This window comes from Agelaius tricolor, unplaced genomic scaffold, assembly GCF_023055355.1.
Source record: "Agelaius tricolor isolate 1412-34295 unplaced genomic scaffold, bAgeTri1.0.p SCAF_5, whole genome shotgun sequence".
Lineage (NCBI taxonomy): Eukaryota > Metazoa > Chordata > Aves > Passeriformes > Icteridae > Agelaius > Agelaius tricolor.
Genome location: NW_027269265.1, coordinates 13,842,393 through 13,866,258, shown reverse-complemented (window position 1 = coordinate 13,866,258; position 23,866 = coordinate 13,842,393).

The window sequence follows — 23,866 nt, the reverse complement described above, 5'->3', positions numbered from 1 at the left end:
GTGGCCTCCAACTGTGTTATAAACTTTTATTGCCTTGGAAAGTCTTATGGAGTCAGATAAATTTGCATTTGCAAAACATAGATAGATGGGAACTTTGAAGGGGAAGCTGTGTTGGTCAGAGGATTCCATATGGTTGCAAGCAGCCTTCTCCCTGGTCTCAAGGAACCTGTTTTTGAGAGTAAATAACTGAATGAAAACAGACTTATTGGAAAACTGTTGTAATTTAATGCATGTAAACAAAAGCTTTTATAATAGTCTCAGTCACTCAGGGATTTCTGAAAGAATTACTTGAAACAAATATCAATTTTTAATTGAGAGGCACCCAAGAGGGTGGTGATGGTATGTTTTTTTTCTCTTTTTCTAATTTTTTTCTTTAATTTTTCTTTCCTTTTTTCCCCCTGTAATGGGAAATATTTCAATGTTCACAGCGCTCTCATTTAAAATTCCTGTAGATTTTTCTAGCACTATAACTTCCACAGGATATCACAGAATCAACCAAGAGTTGAGGTTGGAAAAAACCACTAGAGATTATCCAACCCAAACACAATTCCAAGTAGGGTCAACCAGAAAAAGTTGACCAGGGCTGCACCCAGTCAAATTTTGAGTATCTCCAAGAATGAAGGCTCCTCATCCCTCATTGGAACTTGGAAATTCCAAAGAATGTCATTTATTTGCTTCCCATTCTCAGGAATCTTTCCCCATCACCTTGACCTTTCAAATATATAAGACAGCAGCCTCACAATGACATCTGCCAGTACCTTCTTTGCTTGTGGCTGTATTCTATTAAATCCCACAGACCTGTGCATATCCAATGTGTTTAAAAATTGCCTAACCTGATTATTTTTCACTGAGGGTAAGTCTTCTTTCCCTTTTCCCAAACTTTCTCACTGTTTTCAGGACTCTAGGATTCATGAAGGCATGTCTTATTCATAGAATCACAGAATGGCTTGGGTTGAAAGGGATCTTAAAGCTCATGTAGTTCCAACACTCCTGCCACAGGTAGATGCCATCCACTACATCAGGTTGCCCAGGGCTCTGTCCAGCCATTCCATGAAGACTTTCAGGGATGGAGAATCCACAACTTGAGCAACCTGTTCCAGTGCCTCAACACTCTGAGTAAAGAATTCCTTTCTAACTCTTAAATCTCTGCTCTTTTAGGTTATAATAATTTCCTTTGATGATATCCTTAAAATCCTTGTAAAATCTCTCTCCCTCTTTTATATACACCCCTGTACATACTGAATGGCCACAATAAGGTCTTGGAGGTTTCTCTTCTTCCAGCTGAACAATCCTGACTCTCTCAAACTGTCTTCATGGGAGAGGTACCACAGCCCTCTGATCATCTTTGTGATCCTCCTCTGGACTCACTCTAACAGGTCCATGTCCGTGTTATGTTGTGGCCCCTGGAGCTGGAAGCAGCACTCCAGATGGGATCTCACCAGAGCAGAGCAGGGGGGAGGAATCCCCTCCCTCACCCTGCTGGTCACACTTCTTTTAATGCAGCCGAGGATATGGTAGGCTGCAAATGTACATTGCCTGGTCATGCCCAGTTGCTTACCTACCTACACTCCCATGTCCTTCTCTGCAGAGCTGACCCCAATGAGTTTTTCTTCCAGTCTGTACTCATGTCTGGGATAGCCCTAGATCCAGATGTGGCACCTTGCACTTGAAATTGTTGAACCTTATCAGGTTCTTGGCCTAATTCTCTGGAAAATTCCAGAACTTTTAAAGTAATTTCAAAACCAGAGGTTTAAAAGTGCACCAATATCTCAGCAAAATGACTGGTTATATATGATTAATAATAAGTCTTTGAAAATGACCATGGTTATAATATAAGAATTGTACAATTGTAACCACTACCATAGTGAAAGGAAAGGAAGTATTTATGTAGGCAACCAAATTAGTCTGTTTTGGAAGTGAAGTGTTCTATATTAACTATGTGAGAACTGAACTGCTTTTACAGGATGTAGTAAAAATAATGACTTAATCAGTGAAACTCTTGCAAAATCATTAAACAGGAGTATTTTGGTAGAAATGCTCTAAGCGCAAGATCTCTTCATGATTCCCTGTTGAAGTTATGTAAAAGTTCATGAGGATGCTGAAGAGTAAGAAAGGATTATGACTCAACTGCTGGAAGATGAAGCACAGAGGCAGACCTTCTGCAAGGCTTCCATATTCTATGGAAACCAGCCTAGAGACTGCATCTCAAAATAAAACATGGCTAAGGCATTATGCAATAGTCACAAACTGAACGTTTCTTGAGAGAGAGCATTAGGAGGCAGATAAGTTTGACAACAGACACAAGGTTACCTGCAAAATTTAGCCACTAGCAAATTTGAAGCCTGTTCATATCACCATCTTGATCACTATGGGTGAAAATTAAATACAAATAGAGAACTACTAGGATGCCTCTATGCTGTCTGGAATACAGGAATATTATTTGATGTCTGGAAGAAATCTTAGGAATACAATTTTGGCCAACATATTGTAAAGAAAGAACTTTTAATATTTGTAGGAGAAAAAGTCATGATGAAAAGGACATTTGCTTGGATTTCTGTGCATGTCGGAAAGAGTGATTTAGGTTACAGGAAGGACAAAAAAATTTAAAGGGAAAGTTAGTCTGGTTTTAGCTCACTTTCACGGAAGGAAAATAGAATAAGTAGTTGGCCCCTTACAGTGATGAGCTTTCTTAACTCCTCTTGGGTTATGGAAAACAGAAATAGTCTCTTCATATCTGTCTAATTTAACCATGAGGAACAATGGGAAATCCCACAGCAAATTGCCATAAAAGGGAAAATAAAAAAGCCCCAAAGAAGTATTCATTGTTTAAGACAGTCACTAATTCTATACTAGGAAGCCACTATGAACTGAACTGAGTACAGTGCAGAAATACTGAAGCTACTGAGTGGACTTTTCCTGAGCCCCTCATGCAAACACAATGCCAGGTATGAAGCAAACTGATGATATTGCTGTCTCTTAGGCTTACCAGGAACTGACAGAAGGGATCAAGATAATTTTCATGGTCCCTTTACATTGTAAACTTCTCAATGGATCCCATCTGAGGCTAACATTGAAACATGTGGTTGATTTGGCTGCCTGGTTGTTGAATGCTATCTCTTGATTTGCTGTCCTCCGGAAGAGGTTTTTGTACTCTCTGTTGGAGAGTAATGTTCTGCAGAAATCTGACATATGATCCAAATATTAAGCCCTTGCTTGCTGCCTAATGACAGCATAATATTTATCTGCTATATAAATCTATATATAGCCTTTATGGCTCATTGACATCCCAGTATGTACTGTTGGTTGCTTTTAGTTTCCTAAGATTTTATTCTTGTGGCTTAGGAATGCACAATCACATTGCCAATTCAAGTGGAAAATGTAACTTGAGTAACATTTTGTTTCTTGCTTACTTTAATGCAGGGAGACTTGGATCTCAGTAGCTTCACAAGCAGAGCAGCAAAATCCTCATTATTATACCTAAGATGTTTGAATTTTGAGTCAGATATAAACACGTCTCCTATTTAATCATACGTGAAAACGCATGAGTAAAATGATTTTGTAAGTTTGTTATAGAATAGAGTTAATAAACTCCTCTTATTAGGTCATATTCCCGTGTGTTGTCACAGACAGTCTTGTCCCAGATGCAAGGAACTCTCTTGTTGGAAAACATATGAACTTTTGATCTGCAAAATGATGAGAGAAGTTTGCCTGCTTATTCTGAAATATCTTGTTCTTTTTAACAATTGTAATTATTAGATACTTACTAGATGGTTGTACTATGTAGATACTCACTAGAAATTTCATGAGTTTAGTCTTACTTTTCAGAAACTGTGGACTCCTGCAAGGAGTAAATGGCTGACAAGGTGGGGATTTGCTCTAACACAGTAAGTTCTGCAGTATGTAGTTATACATTGGAATTCTCCAAGTCTATTTTTTTTTTCACAGTAAGATTTTGCTAACTCTTCCTTACAAGAAGCTAGCAGTGCTTGAAGGAATTATTATTTTAATAGTAACAATTTTTTCCTTTTAGGCTATCAAGAACATTGTATTGGTAAGAGTCTCAAACTTGCATAATCATCATTTCCTTAAGACTTCTGGCATTCAGGCATGGTTTTATATCTGTCTTTTAGATTGGTAGGAATAGGGATTTCTGCATAAGAATGAAATATAAGTGAGAGTCGGGAGTCAAATGTGTGTGTCCTTTCACAGTCATGCTGGAAACTCAGCCACAGGAGGGGCTTAATCACAGCTCCAGCCACAAGGGACCATTGGTCTCCCTTGCCATCCTCATCAAGACACCAAGCAAAGGAGCCTGAGGACTCTGAGGAAGAGAAGCTGAATTGGCTTAGAGCTGAAATATAATGAGCAGGCATAGCCTCTGTAATTCTTTTAGCTGAAAACCTCACTGTCTTAGTGAATCAGATTGGTGTATTACATTCTATTAAAACTAATTGTCTACAAGACTCATAGGGTAACATAATATTATTTTAACATTTTTGGCTCTAAGACTGTCCTTATACCTTTAAATATAAAGATTATTTCTTGGAAAAGTGATTAGAATATTAAAACTCTATAAAAGTAGGCATTAGCTGATGATCCTGTCATTATGTTGAGTACCCATGGATTCACCTCAGCACACCTAGTGATTTCACAAAGGCTATTATCTCGTGGCTATATCCCCTTCTTCTGAGCTTATTACTTTAAATAAAAAATGTTAATGGTTTCTGAGAAGCTCATGATGAGAAATGGAGAATTTCTTAACAAAGAAGCATGCTTTCCAAATTTCAAAGCTTGCATTAAACTTTCCAGCAAATGCCTGAAATTCTCAGTTGGCCAATAATATTGCAAGGTGAATTCAGCCTTCTTTTATACAGAGTTGCCATTTGGATATGCTTTATTCTTATTTATTAAATTACACGGTGCTGCATGTTATGCATAGCAATTACATAAGAATGTGCATTATGCTTTCACATACAGGGAGAACGGAATGAAATTATAAATTCTGAATCATAAATTAGGTCAGATGGGATGATCTAAAAGCTCCTTCTGACCTTAAAATCTGAGGTCACACATTGATCTCAGAATAATGGGTACATGGGTAAAGGAAATGATGGACAATTTTAAAATCTGAAGAGAAGACGGAATGGCATGTAAATATTTGGCTGTGTTGCATGTATGACCCTGTGCTGGGTGAGTGAAGAGACCTGAATGCTTTTGAGTGAGTCACTAGGAAACAAGGTTGGATCAGCAGGTGTTTAGATGGAATTCAGTCCTTTGCAATAGGACCTCTTGTCCTATGCAGACTGCTGGCACTCATAACAAAGGCTTTGGGTGCCAGTGAACAGCAGTCTCAGGTAGTAATCTTCCTCCTTTCAGAGATACTCCAAGACCCTCCTCTCTTTAATCTCCTAGATCAGTGGAAGCTGCGACTCCTTATTCTCAGACCATATCCCTTTGACTTGCATATTTCTTCTCTGCTTTCAAATCCTTTCAGAGCTACAGAAGAAGTATCTTTTGGGCTCCTTGCACATATTAGAGCAAACTACAAGGGAACCCCTACAGTTATTTGGTAGTATGCCAAACATAATCACAGTCCAGAATCATCACAACATCTGGGATCCAGAGGTGAGTCAGAGGGTATGAACGTTGGCAATAATTTTAGTTAGTCCAGGGAATAACCAGCCTTGAAGAAACCATGCACAGAGTTTTTGGCAATCAGTTAAAACATTTAGAGGGGAGGAGTAATCAGACTGTAACTTTTGTTGGCAGGCAGTGAAAGGATAAAGTGCTGGAGATGAGGAGACTACACTGTTGACAGCATGGCCAATTCTGATATCATCTGTGTATTTTGTTCTTCTTAGTCACAAAACAAAAAGACAAACAAAAAAACCCAAATTAAAGGAAAACCTACCTGGACATATGGAGAAGAAATGTCAATGCAAACATTACTGCTACAGAGAAATATATCTCAAAAAATGAAGTTCCCAGGGGTACTGGAATGTTATTATTTACTAGAGCTAATAAAGAAGGGAGAGAAGGCAGAGGTATTATATTTTGCAGGTGATAAGCCTATTCAGGCAAGAAAATATATCAGCCAAGGAGTAGAAGAGAACTGGCACACACTGTGCACTAAGAATGATGCTGGCAAAGGCCTAACTGAATGAAAGCCAGGGTGGCTCAGTGTGCTGGATTTCTGTTGCTGCAAATAAAAAATCTGTTAAAAAAGGCATTAGAGAATTTCAGGGAACTTGTCAATGAGATTTCCTGCTAGAATATTGAAGGATGCTTATGTTATAATGAAGAAAGAAGGATTTAATAGCATTCATTATACATAGGGAAAATAGACCTTAACATTAAGAAATGTTTCACCTACCTGAGAAATGGCCCTTGGTTTTGTACTTCTGAGAAATTCTGAGAAGTTCTCATTGAACAGGGAGGTGAGCTGAGTATAACATATCTTCCTAAGCAATGCCACCTTTTTCCAGCTGATGTTTTTACAAAACTTCTTTCAATTCCTCTCCATTTGCCTTGCCAACATCACCCTGGATATATGAGAAACATGGACTATGATGACTAATCTTTTGTCCAGTCTCCTCAAATAGAGAATCCATAAATTAATAAAATTTAGGAGGAGAAAAGAGATGTAACTTGCCTTAGGAAAATATCAATCAAAGCAGCATTTCATAAAACACTAAGATTTTTAGCACAGTAAGTGAATAGTCCCTGCACTTTGGTGTGACCCCTCCTCCTGCATGTGTGGGTGGGGTAACACTGCTCTGTGTGTGATCCACACAGATCTGTCCACTCTTGGGATGCAATCACAGTATCATAACCTGCAGTTTATGGGCATTCAAGACGTAACTGATGATGAAATAACTTCAACATAGACTACTCACAAAGCAGGAATTGAAATGCAGTTTTCCAGTGGTTACGATGAGCTGATCTGAGAAGGGTTAAGGTGTCTCGGTCAGTTGGAACAACAGTCTGGAACAAGGACAGATACTTTCACCAGAAAAGATGGGTACTTTGCATCACAAAAGTAGCGCATCACAAAAAAGAAAGGTTGAGAATTTTATTTTACCTATTTCACTTTTGTCTAGGTTATCAAGTATAGCCAGTATAAATGTATACTTGTATAGCCAGTACAAATGTGTAGCCAGTCAGGACAAGGACTAGGAGGTTAGGATTTTCTAACCTATGATATATTTGATCTCTCCTTCCCTTCTGCAAAATGAAGTAGCTGGACAGCAGCACATGATGGATTTGCTTTGAATTCATTAGGAAAGATGGTTTTGACATATAGCTTGTGATAGTTAGCCACTATAAGCACATTAAAGGCATATCAGCATGGTATAATGCTGTACCCTACAGCAATACTTTAGGCATCTATTCACTGTTAAAAGTTAATATCTAGATTCAGAAGGGAGTCAGAATGTAGAGGAATAGGCTTGCAATTCCTGCAGAATTCACTGCAGTATTTTGGAGTGCCAGCCTAGAAAGCTAAAGATACAATGGGAAGAAAGTATTGAGGACACTCAGTAAATTCATCCAGTCCTTGCAAAGATATGACATGCACTGATTTTCCATTCTAGGATGTTTACACCAATGGCATGCTTAGGACACTAAGAAAGATAAAGTGACAGATTCTGTTTAAACTCTGATCAGGCATAGGGGAAGAGTAGAAAACCTTTTCACATAAGGGTCCATTAGCTTGCCTCTTGTATGAAGTACTAACCCAGATCCAGGAAGATGTAAATAAATCACAGCTGGGATAGTTATAGGAAAATCAGTTGTGCACCCCCTCCCCTCAAGCCAGGACAGAGTTCTTTTTTCCATCCTTCTCCAAATGTGGTGTGTCAAATCTGAGTCTTGTGCACAATTTCTTGAGTTCATATTGTGATAAAGAGACAATGGAACACTCAGAAATATTTTCTGGTGCAGTCTTCTCAAAGTCTGTCTATATCAAAGACTTTTTAAAACAGTACCAATGAGGTCTATACCACAGACTGAATATATGCAAACCTGCTGTCCTAAAACTAAACATTGCCACAAGACTTCATCACCTGTTCATATAAACCCATAAGTTTCTTTGAAGGAGAGGCTGTTATAGGGTCAGAAAAGGGCAGGAAGGACTGGTTACCAGATAGAAAACTGTGTTGTGGCTGAGGTAGTATTTCAAAGACATTCAGACTTCCCTGTAGAGGGTTAATTTTGCAACTTCTTAAGTTGCTCAGTCCACCCATTAAAGCACATTTTTGTGTTCAGATGATTCATTAATAGTTGAAACCCTTGTAACCAGACTTAGAAATAAGATCTGGAAAATCTGTAAACAGTTCTTAACATTCTCTGCTTGGGTGAGGTGAGGAAAGACTGTGCACTTCATTCTGAAATGTAGACACATTGTGTAAATTCAAACTCTCCACTTAGGTTCCTGTTGGGACTTCACAGAGTACTTGCTTTCTTTCATGCTAGATTTATTTGAATGACCTTATTATGGAAAATCAGATTTTATATCTCATTGCCCATTAATTTTTTTTTATTTGTTACAATGAAAACATTTCATTAAAGCCCTTATTGAATAGCTAAGTGTGAATCTCGAGAATGAATAAAAGTCATTTATTGAATCAGCCCTTAGCTCACTGGAGCTAAGAAAGCATGTACAGCTGCAGAACTATGAAATGCTCAGGGCACTTTGAGTTTCATATGAAAATGCTACAAAATCCAGCTCAAGTTTACTTTTAAAATAAATAAATGAAGGGCCCAAGTTGTTCCATTTCAGGGCCAGACTTCCTCCTCTTTGTGGCCAAAGATAGTACCTCCTACATGGAGGGAAGTGAAGTCACTGCTACATCCTGTCTGTGAGTGCAAGTTGCCATCCTCATTCTGGCAGTCCTCCTTGCAAGGGTGAAGGGAGTGGACATTTCAACTCCTGCACCTTGTTTGTCCTTCGGGGGAGTCAGGGAATTATCAGGATCTGTTTCCCCCAAAAGAGAAGATAGAGCCACCGGGGCTTGTGATGTCTGTACCATGGAAATTCAAATCATAATCTCCCTCTGTCTTCCAATTAATTAGATTATTAGAATCTTTCTGAAGCTTTAACTTAAACTATAATTCAGTTCTTGCCTCTTTTTTAAATTATTGAAAGTCAAAATGCAGATGTAGGAAATTCAACTGTACTTAGAGAGCATGGATTTTAATTTGGGGTCATTATTGATGTACACTGCGGTTGTATTTCAACAGCTAAAGAAAGGGGAACAGAGTTTGCTCCTTGCTACACCACTGTAAATCTAGAGATTCTCCACTGATTTCAGTGGCATTTATTCTTGAATTACCCTGGCTTAGTTGACAGCAGAGTATGGCTGACTGTGACTCCATAGAGATATAGACTGTTTATATGTTGAGTCTATTGTTGATTAAATATGCATACAAATGCAACAAGCCATCAGTCAAAGAAATCACATTTTCTCTGCTGCCAGGATATAAGCTAAAATCCTGAAAAGAGAATGTATTCCTCTGATATATTGAATGATACAATTTCAATAGAAAGCATGGCTCCACATTATTTTAATGTGATTAGTGTCTGTGAAAGGTGCTGAATTGGAAATGGGTGTCCTCTGTTCACCGATTAAAAGCCAAAAAAACTCTCAGCTGGCATCTCTACCCCGTTCTACCAGTCTTCCTGGTCTAAGGGTCTCCTATGACAAACCAGAGATTTCCACTGCCATTGCTGTTTTTTCTGAGGAGCACAGAGACAAGAAACCTGCTTTATTTACAATGGCTTTCCTGAGATGTGAACGTTGGCCCATTGCATTTCTTATGATCTAGCCTGCCATAGCAGCACTCAGGTGCTCTCAAGTTGTTTCAGGTCTTATCTTGGGATGAAAAAATGGAAGTTCAGCTAAGTATTATTAAATAAAGGTCCAGTAATTAAACGTCCAGGTACAACCTATGCATAATAAGTATACTTATTACTGAGAGGAGTAACTTTCTTGGATGTGCATATACTTTCAGTCAGTGCTTAAATCACTTTATATGAGACTTATCACAAGAATTATAGACAAATAGATATGGTTAGGTAGATCCTATCTGCTCTGCCCAATTTTTATTACAAGATTCACAGATTCTCCTGTGCATCTTCCACATCTTGTAGCATTTTGGTTCCAGAGATGTTGCCAAGTCTAACAGAAAATATTCATGATAAAGGAGCAGTAAGATGAATAGTCAATTATCTTTCCAGCTCTGAGCATCCTAGTAATCAATATTTTTCTGAGGACAGTTGAATACATTGCATTTAGCAGTACATGAATAGTGACAATGATATAGCACTTGGTTGTAATACTGACTTAATGTGTGTTTCTTGTTTATTTACAGATGTCTTGATTCTCCATAGTTTTGATCACTTATTCAAGGTACATGGAATTTATACTCAGCTAATTCTTTAAGTTTGTGTAAATCTGGTCCTTTCTGGGGTTGGTTACGAAGGTCAGCATGCTCTTATATAAAATTTTGGTGAGGAAAAAAAGCAAATATTTCACAAAAACCTCCTAAGGATCTGTCTCCTGTCTTTCTTTTTTGCATCTCGATTGGTACCTTTATTTTATTGGTTAATTTTTTCAGTTCTTAGTGATGTGTAGCATTTATGAGTAACTGCATTAAATCAGTAGAACTGTTTGGGGAATGATGTTTTCATGCCATTAGAAAAAAAAAAAAATTCAGCCATATGTTAGGTTTAAAACTCTTACTGGCAATGAATGAACACCAGTACAATTTTTAGCCTTAATTTTTCTACATAAAGTCAAAATAGTATTTACTACATTAATAATAATATGAAGTACTATTTTTTTTTTTTTTGAACAATAGTAAAAGAAAAGGAAAGAACAGAAAAGCTGTCTGAGATTCAATTTCCTATCAGTGTTTTCTCTGGACTGCTGGCACACAAAGGTTAACGAAACCTGGAACTGAAATAGTAAGTGATGTCAGCAGTTAGCACATTATCATTTTCTCTCATGTATTCATCTAAAGTGCAGAGCAGATAACTTTAACTATCATCTTCAGTACAAAGAAAAAAAAAGAGTTCAAGGCATTGTCAAGGAGCCATTCACATTCAGCTTTGGCTCTTAATTAGAGTAAACACAGTAAAAAACATTTCCATTAAAAGAGAAAGTTTTAACCTCTCATAACAATCTGACCACATTCAAATGAGGGTGGAATACATGCCACCTCATGGGAAGAGCTTGCAGTATAAAATTTTGCCAGTATAGTGGCTGCCAATAAAAAATATTGTGATTTTCATTACACTGTGCTCATCTATCATTGGAAAAATGCAAGGATGAGATCTTCCATACAAGTTCAGATATATGCCCTTGAGAGCTGCAGAATGACTTTCAATGCAATTCCAAATGTTAATATCCCCACAGGAATGCAGATCCAACAGAGGAGTCTACTATTCTATATAGCCATCATATTCACCTCAGTGAGTGAACATCATGCATCAGTGTGGCTTGATACTGTGATTAGCTGCTTTGGGGCTGTGCTGAATAATCAGCAAGACTGACAGTTCTTCCTTAGGCTCCTGGAGTTTTTTATGGAAAGACTCTCCTTGATGTTTTAAGATTATTTATGATTTAAATATATATATATATATATATATATATATATATATATATATATATACACATATGTATAAGCCACAAAACAATCTAACAAAGAACTAAATTAAAATTTTACTGATTTTTTTAAACAATTTTTATTTTACATTATACCAATGATTAAGTGAGAGATCTTAACAAGGATTAAGAGGGAGAGTGGAGGGAACTCCATTGCCACAGGATAAGAGACAGAAATGTGGGCAGCATCAGGTTCTCCTCACACAGTTGTAGCATGTGACATCCAAATTATTTGGTTTGCTTCTGGTGAACTTCTTACCAGATAGGTATTGGCAATTTTGGAAGAACTATTGCTTGAAAAGAAAGCGTTGCTCTTTTCAAGAGAGCAATAGTACTCAATAGAACACTAGTTAAAATAATTTATGAGATATAGAATAGAAGAACTAAAATTTCAGGGTCTGGCTTAAATTTAAGAGGCATTAACATTTTCTACAATTTCTGAAAGGAGGCTATTCAAGAGAATGACACTTTTTACTTTTTTTAAAAAATGCAATATTGAAATGCATAGTCAAGAAAAACAAATACAGAACAACCTCACTTTAACTGAGACAGAAGTTTTACATTTAAAGGCATCTAAATAAAGTGTTACTGGTATATAAACTGTGAAGGGAGAAAGCTCTTGAGTCCCTACAGAGATATCTTAAAGTTTTATGATAAATGTTCAGATAAAGACAAAGGTATTGAAAGAATCTGGGTAATATGTATATTTACTTCATTTGCCCTGCTTTTGACAAGAAAATAATATATTTTTTAAACAATGCTGCCAAACACAAGAAAGGTGCATAGCTGATGATGTCTCTACTGGTGCTAGCTAGGCAACTCAGGGACATATTTATCAGAATGGTTCAGGGGATCCACAGCACCTATTTACTCTATTATCTAATGGACTGATCCTTCAAACACTTATGCTTGGATTAATGGCAGAATGACAATCACACTGAGTCTGTGGGATTACCTGCCACTGAACACCAGAATGAGTGTTCTTAGGACTCGGTCCAAAATACCTTTGTGATCGTCAATGTCTTTCAAATTCAATGATACTAGACTAACACACATTCAAAAGCAGGCTGCAGCCTGGCATTTTTCCAGCAGCTAACATGACTGGGGCCTGATTCTTACTGACTTCATGTATTCTCAGTGCCTGCACTCTGATTTTCAGAAGTGTCACCAGAAGGCAGATCTAATGAGTAGAACAGAAGTTTGGATTTCACAACTTCCTGCATTTTAATTTCATGAATCACATTAATTTTATCTGTAATATGATATATTCAATCATAGAAAAAGATCTGGATGGGATGTGAGACATCATTCAACATCATTCTGAGACCCCAGTCACAGACCAAAGTAATGTTACTTCACATGCATAGAAGTCAAAAGTCTGCTCTTAACCTTGAAATCAGGAAAGGTAGTAGAGAATTATTGAGGGAATGTGGGAATAGCTTGCTGTAGATCTTCAGTAAGTCTTAAGATACTGTATAACTTCAACTTTTATGCTAAGGCCAAAAAGAAATGTCAAAACAAGATGAATTAAAGGAAATGGTCATGGACAAGAGACTGCAGAAAGAATTAACTTTTCACCTCCACAACTAGAACTGACCACAGACCAAGAGCAGACTGGTTTAGGTAACCACATGATGCAAAACTCAGGCTAAAGGTTAGACCTAATCTGCCCAAGGACAGGATGACAAATGAAGTGCATCCACTTGCTATAATTAGATAACGATAAGAAGGCTTTGCTTCAGATTGACATTCGCCTTGCTTTGAACCTATGTTCATTTTGAGATTCTTACCTGCAGGAGGGGAGATCTGTGCTGCCTTGAAATGCAATTGAGACCTGGGCAAAATTTAGCTGTAACATACTGCCTTCAAATAATCTTTCCTAACAGGTTAGGAAATGCTGACAAGTATGTAAATGACACTACTTTGTTTTAAAATGTATCTGTATTTATAAAATTGAGTTCTATGTATACCTGTTAATAAAATATATACACTAGACTCTTTTAAATTAATTCACTATATTATTTGATTAATAGTTTCAATATTTTAAAAGCAGTTCTTTGAAATACTTTGGCTTGTTCCTTAATGGTCCTTTGAAGTCTTTTGGTTCCTAGATCATGCTGGGCCATTAACATCACTCTCAAAGCAGAGTAAGTCACACCTATGTCATTCTTGGGAGATGTTTGTCTAACTCATTCTAGAACTCTTACTGCTGTTCAGTGAACTTCTCTGATCATCAAAAGGTACTTTCTCCACCCCAATTGTATCACAGCTTATGTTTCATCTATTCACACTCACACACATTAAACCCTTCTCAGTTTAGGACAATTTCCAAAGTTCAAAGAGGTCAATGGAATCACTTGCACTTACTTTAATAGAATCAGGCCCTCAGAGATGAAAAACTTATTTTATACATTTTCAGCCATCATTGCAAGGTCATTCCATTTAAAAAAGGAACTTTCCTAAGCAAACATCACAATCTGTGGGTAGGCAATGATGTTTACCTTAAGATGGAAACATTTTTTTCCCCCACAGGTATAATCTGTACATGGTAAAATGCAGAATAAGGCTGAAGCTGTAACAACACTTCTAGTGGAAATAAGAAAATTAACTTGCCTAAAAAAAAAAAAAAGAACAGTAAAAATGATAGGTTTTTCATGTATATTAAAAGCTTCATGTAAGCATAAACCAGAACTGAATGTATCTTAACAAATTGCTCACTGAATGAGTTTTGTCTGTGTGAATTGTTTGGGATTAAACTGTGATTTTCTCAAATGCATTTGCTCTTATTGCTTTACTGACAATACACTATGAAGAAGTCTCGATCTGTAGCTCATTTTTGAGCTCTGTTTGTTGGAAATATAATTACATACTACGTTTCTTTTTCCTGATTGGGGGAGTGGTATAACAGTTAGACACAGGTTTCCAGTGTCAGTACTATGATTAGGATTTTAAATTCAGCTGGGGACAAGTTGCTCTGTGATTCAAATCACACTGAAAAGACACTGACTGCAGCAGCCCTGTCTTGTAATCACATTGCTCAGTGGTAACCCAGAATTTGCAGCCTTGTTCATAAACATATTCTGTGGGCTGAAAGAACTGAAAGAACAAGCAAAGCTCTGCAATCCATAGTTATTGACTTATGTTCTGGATTAATTATTATATTTTATTTGTATACATTTTTTTATTAGAGTGATTATAGGCGCAATCTATACTCTTTGTGTAGGGAAACAGATTTTTAGATGCATGTTAATAATCACCATTATTTTATTTATTATCAATTAAACATTAAATTAATAATGCTATTATCTCAGGATCAAGATCCATGTTGTGAAGCTGAGAATTTAAAGATATTAATATTTTTTTATTATTTATGTTTCATGATATTTTAATAAGGTTTCCCCTTCACCTTCCTTTACATAATTGCTATATATTTGCAAGATTAATTCAAAATTAATGGACATTTATTTATGGGAATTAATTTTGTTTCTATAATAAAGCTGCTAATGAAACATATTGGAAGGTTCGTACTGTGGAACCAATTATTTCCTATCATATCTGTAAGTAACATTACCAGCTTGCAATTATGTTCCTGAACATAATTGTCATTAGATTTTGTGCAAGTTTCCTCAAAACTGCATCTAAACATTAGCAGTCTTCAGTCTAAGTAGTTCACCTATAAACTTTAAGTAAACCATTGCTATGCCCTTTGGATTTCAGAGGAATAATTTTCTGACAATAAAGATTTCATACTGAAACTTGTTTTGAAATTATTCACAGGACTCCCTTGAAAATACACAAAAATAAGACCTTTCATAGATGGACGTTATGGTGAAGAAAGTTTATTTTTAAAATTGTTTTGATAAATAAAGTTTAGGTGACTAAAATGAACTATCCCACTTTATCAATCATCTCAACTCTTACTGCACTAAGCAGTGAAAACTACATTTTAAGAAGCCTGATGTGATCATAAGACAACAGACAGAAAGGTCAAATGCAAATTATTGTATATAGAAGTATGCATTATGGTAGTGTATTTAGACCACTATCATCACAGGATTCATAACATTCATTCTTTATTTCTCGTGCCAGAGGAAATTACTCTTTCTTGCACTCTGAGTAAGAAGCACAATGTGCAATCACCTCTAGCTCAATTGAAGTATTTATTTATATTTCCCTACAGTGACTCTACATGGAATTTTCTTTACACCACACAGATTTCAGTGGTAGACCTTCTCAGGTGATGTGAACTTGAGCTACATCTGGTCCATGGTATCCTCAAAGCTACAGAGTATTTGAGCAGCTTAATACCTGGTTCATGGTGCACTCAGAAGTCCAGTTTTCAAGTCTCTGCACTAGAGTGGATAATCTCCCTCTCTAGAGATGGCATTTAACTTAAGTCTCAAACAATAGTGATTGCATCAGAGAATATCCTTTGACAACTGTGCCATGAGAGAAAAGTCTGGAGTGGATATTGAGGGAGATACAATGAATTCCTTCCTGGTAATGGTCTTATCCTTGACCATGAATTTTAATATTCTCTATTTTAGCAAACATAAATACCATTGTTCATAAAATTATCATCTTGGTCATAAAATTACCATCCCCTTTTTAAAATTCAGCTGAAGTATTTGACTCAGTGACCCTCCATGACAGAAATCCCACAGGCTGATTACATGCTGTGTGAAGTATTATTCTCTCTCTTTTGTTTTACATTTACCTGTCATTAACTTCAAGTGACCCTGCTGTTGTTCTGGTGTTCTGAGACACTGTTAAAAAGATGGACTGGCTAGTTTTTGACTCTACCCTTCATAATCTTAAATGCTTTAATTAAATGCCTTCTAGTGTTTCTTTTTCACCACTAAATCATCCTAGCTCTTGCAACCTTTATATGCAAAGCCTTCTATATTCCTAACTCTATTTTCCAGACTTCTACAATTTTAATATTCTTTTACTATTAACATCCCAAACTGAATTTTGTGGTTTATATTAAGGTCTATCTTGCCCACTGCTCCAGAAACAAATATTTTTTACTTGTAACATACAATACAAATGAATACAAATATTCATTTTCAATCACTTGATACATAATCTGAGACTGATTTAACATTCCTTGACATTGATTACCTCTTGTATGATATGACTGAGCCTCAAATCAGGCATAGGCATACTGAATAAGGGGTACATGAGATACCAGTTGTGCCTTCCTCCTCTCAGAATCTGTGCCTGAGAGGGAGCTGAGCAGGAGTTGGCTTGCTCTGCTGTGGGCTGGGGTTTCAGTGTTGTGTTTGGTATCTGAGAACTGTCCACCTTCTTTTCCCCTCTGTCATATTACTACACGGTGCAGTTAGGGAAATTCCACACTTTTACTTCTTGCAGTGCTGGGAGGGAATACTCAGAGTCCCTTGCTTACACACTTTGCCTTTCAAATACCACAGCACTCTGCCTGAATCACTGAGCTGTAGTCTGTGACAAAAGCAGAACTCATTATGATCACTAATTTTCAGTTTTAGAGTCTATGCCCTTGACTAGACACTAAATGGATTTTAAGACCAAGACCAGATTTTCAAAGGCATTAAAATGCCTCAGAACTCATATAAACAAATAGTGAGAGTCAGTTTCAAATTCAAAAAGCCCCCACAAATGCACAGCTATTATTCACAATTTCTGTTGATATGTAACTTCATGATAACACAGTTCTGTGGCAGTAACATATTTTTTAAGTGTGTAATAAACATTGAAAATATGCCAAAATGATGCCTACCACAGGATTAAAAAGCAATTGTTTATGTTATTCTGCTTGCTTTTGGATTTTTTTTGCTTCAAGCTTTGCTTTATGTCTACAGTAAGTCCTCCAAAGCTTACAGAGCAACACGGCTGTGATCTTTCTTGCAGAGAGCTAACGTGCTTAACTGCACGCCTGTGGCATGTGCAGAGCTCTTGCCCCTCAGGCTCTGCATTGTGCCCCAGTGGTGAAAGCCCTCCCATCCCTCAGCATTCCAGCAGCACAGAGCAGAGACACTCGCCAAGTGAGGCAACAAAGCCTCTGCATCCTGATAGTTAAAACCAGGAGCACTATCTGTGCACCAGCAGCACTTCATAGGGAACAGTGGGACATTTTCTCTCTTACTCTTCAAACAAACCAAATGTAAACTGTCTGAACCACAGCAGTTGTCTTTGTGTGGATGAAATAGCAGGGCAAAGACAGACCCTATGAAATAGCTGTGGTTAGTGACTTGTTGAGGGGGGTAAGGCAAGAAACTCGCTTTTAATCAATGTGATAATCGATGACATATGGCATCACAGTCTTGCCTGATTCCATTCTTCCCCTGCACACTACAGGGCCCTCCCCATTGTTTTCTCCCAGCCCAGGTCTTTAGGAGGCCAGCTGGAAATCTCTCTACTGTTTTTTGGGGTTTTTTTATTGCATCTATATTTGAAAACCAGACATAAGTCTTCAAAAGAGATTAATTTAACTGGGGAAGGACTGCTTAACAGCCACACTTTGTTGAGGAGGCTGTGATAACATACACATGCCCTTGCTGTGTTTTCCCATACCGGAATGACTCCATGCACTGCACTGCTCTGTGATGCCACCAGCCAAAGGTAGCAAAAAGCTGAGTCAGGGATTCATGTGCTATGATTCTATATTCATATTTTCATGAACTGCTATGCAAGCAGTATGAATGAAAATCATAGTGCGTTCCTCTGATCATCTGCTCCTTTTTAATCTATTAACTCTGTGTTCTTAAAGCAAAGGCTGTGCTGGATATCCTTTGAGTGGCATTTATGTTGGCTTCTAAGAAAAGTTTTTCATCTCATATTTTGGGTTTTGTTGGTGGCACAGAAAATACAAGGTTTTTGCCCACAAGAGTAACTTAAAGACTTGCATTTTATGCAAAAAGTCCTGCAGATCAGTAACTTTGTTGGCCTTTTTCAAAATGATGGCTGAAAGTCACTGTTGCAGCTCTTTTTCTCCTTCACATGTTTTATCTGTGTTTAGAATTGCCTTGTACTCACACAACATCATTTTGGGAAAACTCTGTAAATGAAATGAACAGTCTGAATCTGTTACAGGTAATCTTAGAGTTTTACTCCAAAATCAAGATTTTCATGGCCAAAGGAAACAATTCTCTCATATTCTCATTTTTCTCTTGTTCATTAGCAGTGCCATCTATATTTCACTTTTACCTTCTCTTATATTTAAGGATAATCTTCCTTTCACATTCTGCTATCAGTAACTTGGTTCCTCTAATTTGTTGTATTTGTGTTTGTTAACTACTATTACCCCAAAGAGCTTCCTAGGTCAGTTTCTAAACCAGACGTGAATTTATTGCCCTATGTATGTGACAGTTTCTCTCTGTGAGATGACCAATGACATAAGAGTGTCCAGGCTGAGTCTGGGGGATCTTTCAGAAAGCTCTTTCCTTCCTCTTCTTTCTACTTAGCACAGAGGTTTTGCCTTGACAAGCATTCAGTTTACCAGCAGCAGTCGGGTTTCTTTTGCTTAGAGTGAAGGTAAATTCAGTTTAATTCAGTAATAAAACTACTTTGAAAAACTGTTTGTAGATCTCAGAAGATTTCATAACATTGAAATTTAATCAAATGTTGCTACCATGTTTAAAAACTAAAACCCTAACATGTACTTATATACACTTCTCATGTGTTCAAAAAATGTCAATGGTTTGTAATGTCTGTAAGTCATCAGCCCTGAAGTAGTTCAGGACCTGGACAGTAGTCAGTAAAGTAGGCAATTATAAAAACATACAAGGTAACCACATCCGAAAAGAGCTGATCATCACTCTGATCCTGTACCGTGAATAGGACTGACACTCTAACAAATGGTTCTTATTTTAAGTGCCCCATAATGATGGAAATTTTCCTCATAAAAATGGACTGCTCTTGCCTATAATTCATGATAAGTTTTTTGGGTAAACCCAAATAGAAGCAAATGTTCAAATGGGGACTATCGTAATCTTTGCATCATTTTTGTGCCCTGCACACCAGGAGGTTGTGAATGTTTATTTACTACTGACCACATAATGAGGTATTTAGAGAGATAACACTGTTGTTTTCCCAGGGTCTTGCCTCTGCCAAGTGTAATGTCTTGTATTTATACTGCTGAAACTAAAGGTGTGGGATTTGACAGTGACTTGCTGAACTCACTCAGCTTTTCCTCTGTTCATTTCAACTTGTCTTCCAAGGTATATGCAACAGTCACCACTTGCAATGTTTCTGCATCTATATAGCACACATATAGTTTTCAACTTTAATAATAAAAATTATATGTGATAGCAGCAAGCCAATCTTTTGTATACCATTATTACAAATAATCTGCACTACAGCAAAGGTGGTTCATGAGTCATGTGAGTCAGAAAGGTAATTTACCTTTATTATCACTCTGGCCAACAGTGTTTTGATACATTAAACCTTTAGTGTTTTAATTAAATAACCTCCAGTGAGAAGCTTCAAGTCTTCAGCATTCTTCTCAAGACTCATCATGTCAGGGGTTAATCTGAATTTCAGTATGTCATAGATTGCATGAAGCTTGAATGGAAGTTTTTTGGCAATGGGCCTGATTTTGTAGCTTGCCAGCATGGATAGAAATGTTGTGTGTCGGAGTTCACGCTGCTGCAAATAAAGGTGGCTCTTTGGAAAGCAACATTTTGAGGAAACACGTATACAAGGGAGAAATTAAAACAAAAATTTAAGCACTTCTACCTGTCCAGCTCTGTGAAATGCACAAATTGATTCATGCACACAGTGATTGATGTTTTAATAACATCACTTTTAATGATGAATAATAACATTTCATGCACACCTCTGGCCACTGGCAAGGTGAATGATTCTTGCTGTACACAAGCATGGGGCACAAGTTTGTTAGTCCAACATGCCATAAATGTGTAGACTGGGTAAGACATCATAGAGTCAAGACAGTGTGCTGGAATTATTATGCAAATTGGAGTGGATTTCAAGCTTTCAGATTTATTTTTTATACAAAAACCTCACACATAAAATTATGTGAAATATATATTAAAAAAGCAAACCAAAGCAACTAAACCTTTAATAAGTATTCGCTGATGATATGTTGATTGCCTCATGTAATGCCCAGTTTGACACACAAACTTATAAAATGCAATCTCTACACAGGGATGCAAAAGTTTGCTGAGATACTTTTCAAGCAATGTGGGAATAAGAATCACAAAAATGTTATGCCACTGCTCTTTAACTTAACAGGGAAATTCTATAGTAAATGACTAGATATTAATTCCCATGGCAAGTGCATTTCTGTAGAAACCATTGTATTATTACAGTGGCATACACAAAGGAAGTGGGTTACTGCTGGTCCAGCAGTGATAGATACCCCTTAGGTGGTGTTATCATAAAGTCATTTTGACAGTTTTCTTAATAATAATTTTCTTTGAAAATTATGTGTGGCTTTTTTCCCACAACTTATATTGTATCTAATAAGATATCATTCTCTTCCTCCATTGAACATATACAATTATACTATTTGAACTTTTCTCAAAATCCCACTCTATATCAAAAGTAAATTTTTTGAGTTCAGTATCAATCATACTTCATCATATATCCTGCTCTAGTTTTAATTCATTTCGGTGTGTGCCTATTCACACAAGGTGCTTTACTTTCTGACATTCTCGCCTATATTAATGAGTGATTGATTTTAAACCAAGTTCAAAATCCATTCAGACTCAGAGGAATCTTTCCTTTTGAAGATTTCAGATTTTCACGCTTAACCCATGAGATAATTTTTAACATTTCTTTTGCTGTTCTTATGTTAGTAGACAAGCTGCTTCCAAGTAATTTGTTTGAAGAGATTGTGATCGGCCATTTAACAGCACTCTTCATCTTGCATTCTGGGTCAGCCACATCATGGTACAGACAGACAACAGTTGCCCTATTTCTGTGGGTATCTGGCACACCATTACCTCATGTAGACAAATGTGAAGCGCTTGATCTTCTCTGTTCTTAAATAGAACCCAAAGGGCTGACGTGAAAAGGAATAGCTGATGATTAAAAAAAAAAAAAAAAGACATTACAGAGATTTCAAAACATCCCAAATTAGGAAATTGCTTGTCTGCCAGGTGGGTTTTGCTTTTTGCTTTTTTGGTAGGAAAGATTTGGTGCATACCTTTTGTAAGTAATTCAGAAGGCATTTGGATAGACTTCACAGCCTTCTGCTACTTTTCCTGACCTGTCCAAACTTCTGATGAGAGGTGCCTAGATTGCAGATTTCAGTTCTATCCACTCAGCAGAATATTTTTTCTTTAGATTATGGTATGACTCCAGTTATTTTCCAAAGGTCAGTGCTAAGATCACACCTTGAAGAGAAATTCTGCATATATGAATCTAAGACTATTCTCTTGACACAAAACATATAGATATCTTACCAAGCAGTATACAACTTTTTGCAGTGTGAGGGATTTGGGGTAATTTTTGATCTTTGTTTCCATTTAACCTTGTTTCTCACCCTCTCATCACATTCATAACAAAACTGGATTGAATCTGTGCTTTTTATCTCTACCTTTCAATATAAGTAGCCTCACTGCTTCATCACATCAGCATTCCAACAAGACTTTTTACTCACATGCTCAAACAATACTTGCCTTTCTCCTGCTCTTCCTAATCACTCACTTCCCCTCATTTTAATACTACTCTCTAGAATTTCAGGAAGGCAGGTTGGATTAGCACAGTGCAGGATTAACAGAGCTATTGAGCTTCTGGGTCAAGAACAGTCCATGTCCAACAGTTCTGAATGTGGTTAAAGGAAGATAAATGCTCAGAGCTCTCACATCTGGTCTTGTTTCTTGGCCTGCTAGAAGTGACATGCAAGGAAATTGGGATCTGGAATAGAAATTTTGAGGAGAAAAGTTACAGACTCTGTTGTCAAGGAGGTGAGTTGTAGTAAAGTGGCTATGAACTTCAGGGCTTTGACTGCTATTATAATGAAAAGACATAGTGTTCTGGAGTAATTATTAAAGGAGTAAACATCTCAGGTCTCAATTTAGTCTTGGAAAGTGAAAAAAAATATTTCAAGAGAAGGGTAAAAGTAAAGTGCGACTGTATCCTTGTGATATGGAAATTATCAGCATTATGTTCTTCATCTTCTAGAGTGAGACATCTGGAGTTCTGTCTTTATGGTGTATTTCTCCCAGTAAAGTAGTGCATTTTTTGTTTGGGCTGTCTCACTCAAAAAATCAATGACTGAAGTTTAAAAACAATCAAAAATGTTTTTATTTAGCTACACCTATCCACATTTACTTCAGAAAAATGTTCTGTCTGTACCTGCTGGGTTTTTTTCCACCTGGCATTCAGTCTTGGCATTAAATAAGTGTAGCTCTGACGTTATTATTTTCAAGGGATGCCCAGAGTTCACCCAAGGATCACCACTGTCACCCATGACCCACAAGCCTCAAGCCTGAAACCAGCCTGGCAGAGCTGGTTATGGTTGTGGTCAGCTAAGGCAGAATATGGCCATGCTCTAGTTTTATCACAGTGAGCAGATGGCTGTAATGCAGCTTGCTCATACTGGTGAAATGCCTCAGGCTCATCACTTCACCTTCTCAGCTCTGCTTACTTCCTTCCCTTCAAAGTGGCCCAGCTCTACAGACAGAAACATCCTTCTCACACTGTGTTTCCGATAGATCACAGCTACAACAAATAAAAGCAAAATCTTTGAATACGGTAGAAAAAGACAAGGGAACAATATAAATTATTTTATTATTTCATAACAATTATTTGAACACAATAGGCATCTTCAATTCACTGGGCTTAGGGCAGGTCCCAGTGAAAGATCTACCATTGAATTCAATGTAAAAAGACATAGGCTCTGCTCTTTAAAGCTATCATCCTATTAAGACAAATAAGAAACACAATCAAAGCTTTGCTGCTGCCATTGTCTCACTGTCTTTGAACACAGCCTCAGCATGGCATTGTTTTAACAGCGAAGGCCAGACTTACATTTATAAAGAAGTTTCAGGTGATTTTTCTTTTCATATGAAAGAGAATACTATAGAGAATATTAATAAAAGTTATAAGAAAAATATAGTCCTAAACATTGTTGTCTCAGATTTCCTTCTAGTAATTAGGCTCCCTCTGTAGCCTCAACTAATAGTAATAATAATAGTAATAATAATGCTTAGAAACTATATCTTTGTTGCAGAGATTAAAAACCCCAAGAA